The sequence below is a fragment of the Schistocerca piceifrons genome, chromosome 9 (genome assembly GCF_021461385.2).
Source record: "Schistocerca piceifrons isolate TAMUIC-IGC-003096 chromosome 9, iqSchPice1.1, whole genome shotgun sequence".
Lineage (NCBI taxonomy): Eukaryota > Metazoa > Arthropoda > Insecta > Orthoptera > Acrididae > Schistocerca > Schistocerca piceifrons.
This window is the reverse complement of record NC_060146.1, coordinates 133,054,414-133,065,995: the sequence shown is the minus strand read 5'-3', so window position 1 is coordinate 133,065,995 and position 11,582 is coordinate 133,054,414.

Genomic DNA, 11,582 nt, shown 5'->3' with positions numbered 1-11,582 from the left:
ACTAAACAGATTCAGAAGGATGTAGGTTGCAGTAGGTACTGAGAGATGAAGAAGCTTGCACAGGGTAGAGTAGCATGGAGAGCTGCATAAAAGCAGTCTCTGGACTGAAGACCACAACAACAACAAAAAATTTGGTTAGTCATTTCTAAAATTCCCCTTGCCTTTTTTGCAATTATTTCTTAATTTTCCCTTTTTCCAACAAAATCAATTTCTTTCGTACTTTTCCCTCATTCAAGAGAAATTTCCCACAATCCGGCAACACTACGACCATAGAAAACCTGCCATCTGCTGTCCTACTATGAAGATAAAAGTAAAGAGAGACGATATTACCCTTGCTGCGAGCAGACACTGGCTGAAGCCAGGGGGCTTGTTAAGACCAAAGTACAGGTTTCTCCCTCAAAACAATGTGGGAAATTTGCCCTCTTCACTTGAAACTATGGAATTGGCAGTCGCATCTTGCGAGAATATACATGATACGACATAATTTCGTGGAGGCATACTCATAATAATGTAATTGAGAACTTGATTTTTTTGTTGCACAATGTCATTTGTTAAGAACTGACTACATCGCGGCAAAACGGCAGACCTTTTAACTGTGGTCTATTAGCTGTAATAGTTAACAACACAAATGGCAAATCCTTGCGATTTTTGTAATGTGAGCACTGATATGACGCTTTTTAGTCAAAGGTACAAGCCAATATTTTTATGAAAATTAATGATTGTCCTTAAGAGCAATTAAGCATTACCACTAAAATCAAAGGCTCAAGTCGTGTTCATATGCGCAACGAAAGTGTCCCCACAGCTGGTGGCGTATTACAGTTGCACACGAATATTCACAGTTTACTGCGGCGCAACTTAAGAAATACAACATTTGTCATGACACAAAAATTTCAGTATTCTGTCACAGTTATTGTGGGGTAATTGCTGCTGCACTCCATTTGATTTCAATGTGTTTCGTTTTATTAGGTAACGAAAACAGTGGTCAGCAGGTACACTTTCGCAGCTGCTGGAACTCTACGAGACATACATTTAATTTTCTGTAGCAGAAGGCCAATAATACCTGGCATGCAGCTAATCGAAGAGATTCCCCATAACCAATATGGAAGTGCAATTTTCGTCAAGAACGATCTCAGAATCACAGAAGGTAGAACTAATAATCAGAATAGTGTTGAAATAGTCTCTGCATGTCTGGAAGACATAAACGTTCACTCTGTATATAAGTCGCCCAACATACCATATCAGTTCAGTATACCCCTGGGGAAGAACAAGGATGTACCAGACATAATAATGGAGACCTCAACAGTCACAATCAGGCCTGAAAACAGCAAGCTCCATTTGATCCACGATCCAAAACAGCCTCCATCATTCAACAGTGGCTGATGGAAAAGAGGCTATAATCCAGATCTATGTTTCGCTAGCAATACTCTTGCGAACATAAGCCAAAATCTTGTATTGAATCCCATTCCAAAGTCCCAGCACCGGCCAATACTCTGCAAAATCAACCCAGTGATACAACCAACAGTTTCCCGTACGAAATAGATTTAATTTCCAAAAAGCTAACTGGGAAGCTTTCTCGAAAGCAGTGGACAACAAACTTTCATTTCTTCAACCTCTATCAGATAACTACAGTGAGTTTGTTAAAGCTTTAAGGTACTGTGCACGGCAGAGTATAACGAGAGGATGTAGAAAATCGTACATTCCAGGCTACAGAAGGAGACAAAAGAGAAATACGAAACGTATTGTGGTCTCTATGGCACCAACCCATTCTCCCCAGGAGGCGGGTGAAGAAGTCATAACAACAATGATTGAAAATAGAAGACAGAAGTGGGAACATAATATAGAAAGCATTAACATGACCCGCAGTAGTCGGAAAGCGTGGAGACTGCTCAAAAAGCTAGACGGTCTATCTGCAGGTACACTAGGCTTTGTTGGCGTTACAGTAAACCAAACAGCCTCCCAGTTGCTGAAAAACGGGAAAGCGGAACACAGACTGAAGAAAGGGCATTCGAGAAAACTAAATGCTTCCCAGGAAGAAAATAATGAATCACTCAATCACACATTTACATTATCAGAACTGAACGAAGCAATCAAACGTTTAAAGACTGGGAAGGCCGCAGGCATAGATAATATTAAAAATGAACAGCTGATACATCTTGATGTTCACTCTAAATTGTGGCTGTTGGAGTTTGTTAACTGCTGTTGGGAGACTGGACGAATGCCTTAAAATCTGGAGGCAGGCAAAAATAATTGCAATTCTTAAGCCTGGTAAGGACCCAGAAGATCCTAAGAGTTATTGGCTGATCTCTCTGTTGTGTACAACTTGCAAACTGTTTGAAAGACTGATACTAAACAGATTCAAGGGTTGATTGAGGGCATCCTAATAAAAGAGCAAGCAGGATTTCGGCCTGGCAAATCTTGTACCAGTCAAGCTCTCAGCCTAACCCAGTACATTGAAGATGGGTTTGAGAAAAGACTAGCTACAGAGGTGGTGTTTTATAGATTTGGCAGCAGCATATGATACCATCAACCTCAGAGAGCTCATTGCGAAAGTACAAAAAACAACAAAAAGCCCCTAACTCACTGCTGTACTCAAATCAGTTCTGTTTAACAGAAGATATTTTGTTGAGTTCTAGGGTAACAACAGCAGATAGCGACTACAAAAAAATGGGCTTCTCCAGGGCAGTGTTCTTGCCCCCCCCCCCCATGTTATTCAATATTTATACAATTGACCAGCCTATTAGCCTCTGGTCAAGATCTTTCATTTACGCTGATGATAGGGCAATAGCAGTTCAGGCATCAAACTACAAGGATATTGAGGAAATAATAGCTGACGACTTGGAAAATCTCACCAACTATTACAATAAAAATCAGCTGAAACCCAATCCAAGTAAGACAGAGACTTGCCTATTCCATCTTAACAACAGAGAGGCAAAGTAGAACTGAATGTTTGGTGGAATGACACAAGATTGACACACTGCCCTTTCCCAGTGTACTGGGGAGTTACTCTTGATAGGACACTGTCATTAAAGTTGCACACTGAGAAGAGCAGGGCAAAAGTCCAATCACGGAATAACTTACTTGGCAAGCTAACAACATAAAATGGGGGGACTAATCCAAAAGTTCTACGCACCACCGCAATGGCACTCTGTTACTGAGTTTGCAAGTCCAGTCTGGGAGCGGTCATGCCATACAAAGAAACTGGACACTGTCCTGAACCAGACATGTAGACATATTACTGGATGTTTTAAGCCAACAAGAGTAGAACACCTATACTCCTTTTCAGGAATTGCTCCTTCAAATGTGCGACATTCAATACAGAGCAGAATTGAACGAACAAAACAGGTTCAAGTTCAACGTCACATGGGTCCAAATGGTACCAAAATGCAAGTCAAGAAGTAGTTTACTCCTCTCAATCTAACCACTCACAGGTCCACCAAAACTTCTAGAAAAAGACTGTGGCAGGAACAAGAATCTTCTCATGATTCTGAGAAAGAACGTGAGTGGGAGATATGGAAAACCCTGAACATGCTGCATTCAGGAATGGGCAGATGTAACAAAAATCTGCACAAGTGGGGAATTAGTGAAAGTGCTTTGTGTCTGTGTGGGAAAACCCAGATTATGAACCACCTGCTTCAATATCCTCTAGTAAACCATCCAAGGGTGTGCACGGGCCAAGACCTGATAGTGTGCAGCGAAACAGCGAGGGCATATGTGTACTTCTGCAAGAATGAGATTTGAAGCCAAGACTGCATAATATTTTGTTATACTGTATATAACGTTCCATATATTTTATTTTATAAATTAGCACTGTAATATTGTAAATTTTATACACGACAAATTTTTCTATAATGTGTGAATTTATTGTAAATTGTTTGCAGTACACATACGATATACTGTCATTACATACAAGTTATAATATGGAAACAACCAAAATATGATGAATCCTGTATGGTGGCCCAAAAGTAGTGAACGAGGGAAAACACATGAACACTTTCCGATTTCAGCTAAGTGCCAGACATACTTCCGAATTTTAGTCACTTGTGCATGTTGGCATAACAAAATACAGTGGGCAGTGTTGCTTATTGCTGCCACCCAGGGCTTTGTTAATGTAAGGATGTATAATAAAGGGCGTTATGATGTCACAAATTTGATGCTGTCCGTCATGTCAGTTGCACCATCTGTTGGGAGTGTTTTTGTCAAAAATGCTAGCTTATTTCATTTGCAAGTGTATGAATCACTCTGATTATATTGTTGTTGTTGTGGTCTTCAGTCCTGAGACTGGTTTGATGCAGCTCTCCATGCTACTCTATCCTGTGCAAGCTTTTTCATCTCCCCGTACCTACTGCAACCTACATCCTTCTGAATCTGCTTAGTGTATTCATCTCTTGGTCTCCCTCTACGATTTTTACCCTCCACGCTGCCCTCTAATACTAAATTGGTGATCCCTTGATGCCTCACAACATGTCCTACCAACCGATCCCTTCTTCTGGTCAAGTTGTGCCACAAACTTCTCTTCTCCCCAATCCTATTCAATACTTCCTCATTAGTTATGTGATCTACCCATCTAATCTTCAGCATTCTTCTGTAGCACCACATTTCGAAAGCTTCTATTCTCTTCTTGTCCAAACTATTTATCGTCCATGTTTCACTTCCATACATGGCTACACTCCATACGAATACTTTCAGAAATGACTTCCTGACACTTAAATCAATACTCGATGTTAACAAATTTCTCTTCTTCAGAAACGCTTTCGTTGCCATTGCCAGTCTACATTTTATATCCTCTCTACTTCGACCATCATCAGTTATTTTGCTCCCCAAATAGCAAAACTCCTTTACTACTTTAAGTGCCTCATTTCCTAATCTAATTCCCTCAGCATCACCCGACTTAATTAGACTACATTCCATTATCCTTGTTTTGCTTTTGTTGATGTTCATCTTATATCCTCCTTTCAAGACACTGTCCATTCCATTCAACTGCTCTTCCAAGTCCTTTGCTGTCTCTGACAGAATTACAATGTCATCAGCGAACCTCAAAGTTTTTATTTCTTCTCCATGAATTTTAATACCTACTCCGAATTTTTCTTTCGTTTCCTTTACTGCTTGCTCAATATACAGATTGAACAACATCGGGGAGAGGCTACAACCCTGTCTTACTCCCTTCCCAACCACTGCTTCCCTTTCATGTCCCTCGACTCTTACAACTGGCATCTGGTTTCTGTACAAATTGTAAATAGCCTTTCGCTCCCTGTATTTTACCCCGGCCACCTTCAGAATTTGAAAGAGAGCATTCCAGTCAACATTGTCAAAAGCTTTCTCTAAGTCTACAAATGCTAGAAACGTAGGTTTGCCTTTCCTTAATCTTTCTTCTAAGATAAGTCGTAAGGTCAGTATTGCCTCACGTGTTCCAGTGTTTCTACGGAATCCAAACTGATCTTCCCCGAGGTTGGCTTCCACTAGCTTTTCCATTCGTCTGTAAAGAATTCGTGTTAGTATTTTGCAGCTGTGACTTATTAAGCTGATAGTTCGGTAATTTTCACATCTGTCAACACCTGCTTTCTTTGGGATTGGAATTATTATATTCTTCTTGAAGTCTGAGGGTATTTCGCCTGTTTCATACATCTTGCTCACCAGATGGTAGAGTTTTGTCAGGACTGGCTCTCCCACGGCCGTCAGTAGTTCCAATGGAATATTGTCTACTCCGGGGGCCTTGTTTCGACTAAGGTCTTTCAGTGCTCTGTCAAACTCTTCACGCAGTATCATATCTCCCATTTCATCTTCATCTACATCCTCTTCCATTTCCATAATATTGTCCTCAAGTACATCGCCCTTGTATAGACCCTCTATATACTCCTTCCACCTTTCTGCTTTCCCTTCTTTGCTTAGAACTGGGTTTCCATCTGAGCACTTGATATTCATACAAGTCGTTCTCTTATCTCCAAAGGTCTCTCTAATTTTCCTGTAGGCGGTATCTATCTTACCCCTAGTGAGATAGGCCTCTACATCCTTACATTTGTCCTCTAGCCATCCCTGCTTAGCCATTTTGCACTTCCTGTCGATCTCATTTTTGAGACGTTTGTATTCCTTTTTGCCTGTTTCACTTACTGCATTTTTATATTTTCTCCTTTCATCAATTAAATTCAATATTTATTCTGTTACCCAAGGATTTCTACTAGCCCTCGTCTTTTTACCTACTTGATCCTCTGCTGCCTTAACTACTTCATCCCTCAAAGCTACCCATTCTTCTTCTACTGTATTTATTTCCCCCATTTCTGTCAATTGCTCCCTTATGCTCTCCCTGAATCTCTGTACAACCTCTGGTTCTTTTAGTTTATCCAGGTCCCACCTCCTTAAATTCCCACCTTTTTGCAGTTTCTTCAGTTTTAATCTACAGGTCATAACCAATAGATTGTGGTCAGAGTCCACATCTGCCCATGGAAACGTCTTACAATTTAAAACCTGGTTCCTAAATCTCTGTCTTACCATTATATAATCTATCTGATACCTTTTAGTATCTCCAGGGTTCTTCCACGTATACAACCTTCTTTCATGATTCTTAAACCAAGTGTTAGTTATGATTATGTTGTGCTCTGTGCAAAATTCTACCAGGCGGCTTCCTCTTTCATTTCTGTCCCCCAATCCATATTCACCTACTACGTTTCCTTCTCTCCCTTTTCCTACACTCGAATTCCAGTCACCCATGACTATTAAATTTTCGTCTCCCTTCACAATCTGAATAATTTCTTTTATTTCATCATACATTTCTTCAATTTCTTCGTCATCTGCAGAGCTAGTTGGCATATAAACTTGTACTACTGTAGTAGGTGTGGGCTTCGTTTCTATCTTGGCCACAATAATGCGTTCACTATGCTGTTTGTAGTAGCTTACCCGCATTCCTATTTTCCTATTCATTATTAAACCTACTCCTGCATTACCCCTATTTGATTTTGTGTTTATAACCCTGTAGTCACCTGACCAGAAATCTTGTTCCTCCTGCCACCGAACTTCACTAATTCCCACTATATCTAACTTCAACCTTCCATTTCCCTTTTTAAATTTTCTAACCTACCTGCCCGATTAAGGGATCTGACATTCCACGCTCCGATCCGTAGAACGCCAGTTTTCTTTCTCCTGATAACGACATCCTCTTGAGTAGTCCCCGCCCGGAGATCCGAATGGGGGACTATTTTACCTCCAGAATATTTTACCCAAGAGGACGCCATCACCATGTAATCATACAGTAAAGCTGCATGCCCTCGGGAAAAATTACGGCTGTAGTTTCCCCTTGCTTTCAGCCGTTCGCAGTACCAGCACAGCAAGGCCGTTTTGGTTATTGTTACAAGGCCAGATCAGTCAATCATCCAGACTGTTGCCCTTGTAACTTCTGAAAAGGCTGCTGCCCCTCTTCAGGAACCACACGTTTGTCTGGCCTCTCAACAGATACCCCTCCGTTGTGGTTGCACCTACGGTACGGCTATCTGTATCGCTGAGGCACGCAAGCCTCCCCACCAACGGCAAGGTCCATGGTTCATATTACAAAATGTAAAAGCTTCACATTTCATTCATAAGTGAACCAGTTCAAGCGATATTTCCTTTCACATATGGTACACGAACTTTTGTTGTGCTCTTTACTTTCTCTGTAGTGTTTTTATTTCTGTCATATGACTAGATTTCGTACCAAAAGAACTCTGAAATCCATCTGGGATAACGTTGTGATAATGACATAATGGAAACTGACCAAACATAGCAAAATATATGCCTCAGCTTCTTCAGGACCTTTGTGCATCACAGACTTCTCTTCCTGGCTATTAGACTGCACAACAAAAACAAAGTTACTTTAATGAGACGAAACGTGTCGAATTGCTGGAGCAGACATGAATTTAAGACCAGAAAACGACTTATTTATTTATTTATTAATCCATCTGCAGAAATTTACATTGTATTTCTGTAGTCAGGACATACACAATTTCAGTTACATTTATACATACAACATACTATACACGCATCTAATTGAGTCAAAACTCGATTTATCATCCTTAGTTAAATATCCAACACCAAACCAAGATTAACTTAACATGAGCTGAATGAGTTAAAATACAGGAATAACATGTTTTCTGACCATACGACACTCACATGCACATCTTCAAAATTTTACACTTTCGTCATTTCACTTCTGTAATGTTCATCAGGCACTCACTTATCTTTACTATCTCTGGCAACCTCACTCAGTAGTACCTTGTCAGTCCAAGGCATCCAGAATAATAAAAAAGAGCATTCTTATTGAATGAAAACATTCATTGTTACTGATGTTTCCTTGTTTATAAATACCAGGACACTTTATGGTGTCCTTGTTTTGAAGATCTTCTCTAGTTTTCCATTGCCATTTCAACATAATTTCCTTCACATTCGTCGTATAGAAATAGCATTTCTAACTTCTTCTCCTTGGTGTACATGTCTGCATGCAGGAAATGAAGCAGAAATGATCTGCCTATAGACGACACTGTGTTAACTGCCCCTGACATTCTTCTCATTAAGGATATACTAGTGCTTACTTTTGGGCATAGATTGTGCTGATATGGTCCTCACATGTTGTGTTTATCAGCAATGTACCATGTATCACAATGAAAATAACTGTCAGAAAGTATATATCACAGTGTACCATTCACTGAAACAGAACATTATTAATTACATAACACAACACTGACATTGTCGCTCCCAGCACTTAGTGCAGGTACTCGGGGTAATGGAACACATCCACGTGCTGACGTTGACAGAGGACAAATTTAAACATAAGTAGAAGTCCTTCCGTCAACCATGTCAGCTGAAGAGTTGTTTGAGTAGAATGTACAGCATCGAAGAGAAGGTAGGAATGCTACTCATCTATGGGGAATGTAAGTTAGCAGAACAGTAATTGCAGTACTGTTTACTTATGTATGGGTACATCTAGTACAGTAGTTTACTCCTTTTAAATACTGTTGTGTAAAGTAGGCATACAGTAAAGGCTGTCCTTTGTACAAACTGTATCGACATAACGTTCCTTTTATTGTTGTTGTTGAAGGTAGGCAAAATGCTACGCAGGCAGCGGAACTGTAGAGAAGGCGATATCCTGACAAGAATCCACCGCCCCGACAGATGTTTTCTCCTCTTTTTGCGACGCTTCAGGAAACAGGAAGTTTCAACCCATGACAACGCAATCATTGTCGCACTCACACAGATGAAGCTGCCAAAGTTACTGTTCTTGCTTCCGTTGCTATGAATCCACATGTGAGCACACAAACACCTTGAACAAGAGATTGGCATTCCTAAAACCAGTGTACATTGTATTCTTACACGTCACTGGCTCCATACTTACCATGTATATCTACATCATGAATTGCATTGGAATGATTTCCAGAATCGTGTACAGTTCTGCCGGTGGGCAAGCAGCAAATCCTCGCCAACCCGAAGTTCTTCTCCAATGTTCTATTTACCAATTAGTGTTCCTTCTCAAACAAATGACAGGTAAATGAAAATTTGGAAATTTGTGGTTAGGTCATATGGGACCAAACAGCTGAGGTCATCGGTCCCTAAGCCTACATACTACTTACTCTAGCTTAAACTAACTTATGCTATGGACATAATACATGCCCATGTCCGAGGGAGGACTTGAACCTCCGGCGGGGGAAGCCGCATGGACTGTGACAAGGAAACTTGGACCGCGGCGGCTAGACAGGTGGAACATGAGCGTCAGTGGAGAGTCAACGTCTGGTGAGGGATGCTTGGTACTACAATTATTGGCCCTTATTTCATCAATGGTAGTCTAAACGGCACTGCATATGCCAACTTCCTCAGACGAATTCTTCCTCCTCTTCTGGATGAAGTGCCGCTAAGAACCAGAATGCTTATGTGGTATCAACAAAATGGATGTCCTGCACATAATGCCTTGCGTCCATGTCGTGTTCTGAACTGAAGGTATCCTGCTAGATGTATTGGTCAAGGAGGAACAGTTACTTGCTCTGCTAGGTCTCCTGATTTAAATCCTCTGGACTTTTTTCTATGGGGATGCATTAAAGACGTTGCCTATCGCGATATTACAACAACTCCAGAGGACATGTAACAGGACCGTATTGTGCTTGCTTGTAATGCTCTTGAGCAGGCAACATGGGAAGCAGTAAATAATTCTTTCATTCAACGAGTGCACCAGTGTTTCGACGTCCAGGGTCACCACTTTGAGCACCTTTGAAAGTTCTGCTTCTGGGCAGTGGTACAGGAGAGTCAAAGTTAATTTTGTGTTGTTTTTACTTGGTTTTCATTTGTTTTCTGACAACTCTAGGAAGTGGACGAGTTTGTGATCCCTGGCTCAAAGTCAATGTTGTGTTATGTAATTAATAACATTGTGTTTCAGTGAATGGTACACTGTGATACATGTATGAACAGGTCTTTAGGAGAGGAAATGAATTACCAAATAAAGAATACGGGATGTCATTTTAAAAAAGTCATACCGCAGTTCATATCTTTGTAAAAAACAAAGCTACAACAAAGGCAATCATGCTGACTGATGGCTAAAGAACATTTGCTTGAAACATTTTGTAATTTGCATCTGGACAAACAGTTAAATTTAGGGTGGTCACGATAAATGGGATATATATATATATTAAAAAAGATGCCATGACTTACCAAATGGGAAAGCGCTAGTAGATAGACACAATTTTTAAAAAAAAAAAAAAACACACACACAAAATATCAAGCTTTCGCAACCCACGGTTGCTTCATCAGGAAAGAGGGAAAGACGAGAGGATGTGGGTTTTAAGGGAGAGATGTCTGCTTGTGTCTGTATATGTGCGGATGGATATGTGTGTGCGCGCGAATGTATACCTTTCCCTTTTTTCCCCCCTAAGGTAAGTCTTTCCACTCCCGGGATTGGAATGACTCCTACCCTCTCCCTTAAAACCCACATCCTCTCGTCTTTCCCTCTCCTTCCCTCTTTCCTGATGAAGCAACCGTGGGTTGCGAAAGCTTGACATTTGTGTGTGTGTTTGTGTGCTTTTTTTTTTTATTGTGTCTATCTACCAGCGCTTTCCCGTTTGGTAAATCACGGCATTTTGGCGCTGATAGCATATGCACATAGGGAACAAATAACGACACAGATCTGTAAGTCCACAGTATTGGTGATAAGTTGAGAAAACCACCCCGAAACACATGTGCTACAAAACGCCACTGCTTCCTGCACATGTACCCCGACATCAATATGGGATACGATCACCATGCACACGTACACAGGCTGCACAATGGGTTGGCATACTCTTGGATCAGGTGGTCGAGCAGCTGCTGGGGTATAGCCTCCTATTCTTGCACCAGTGCCTGTCGGAGCACCTGAAGTGTCGTAGGGGTTTGAAGACGTGCAGCAATACGTCGACCGAGAGCATCCCAGACGTGCTCATTGGAGTTTAGATCTGGAGAACAGGCAGGCCACTCCATTCGCCTGATATCTTCTGTTTCAAGGTACTCTTCCACGATGGCAGCTCGGTGGGGCCGTGCGTTATCATTCATCAGGAGGAAGGTGGGACCCACTGCACCCCTGAAAAGGCGGACATACTGGTGCA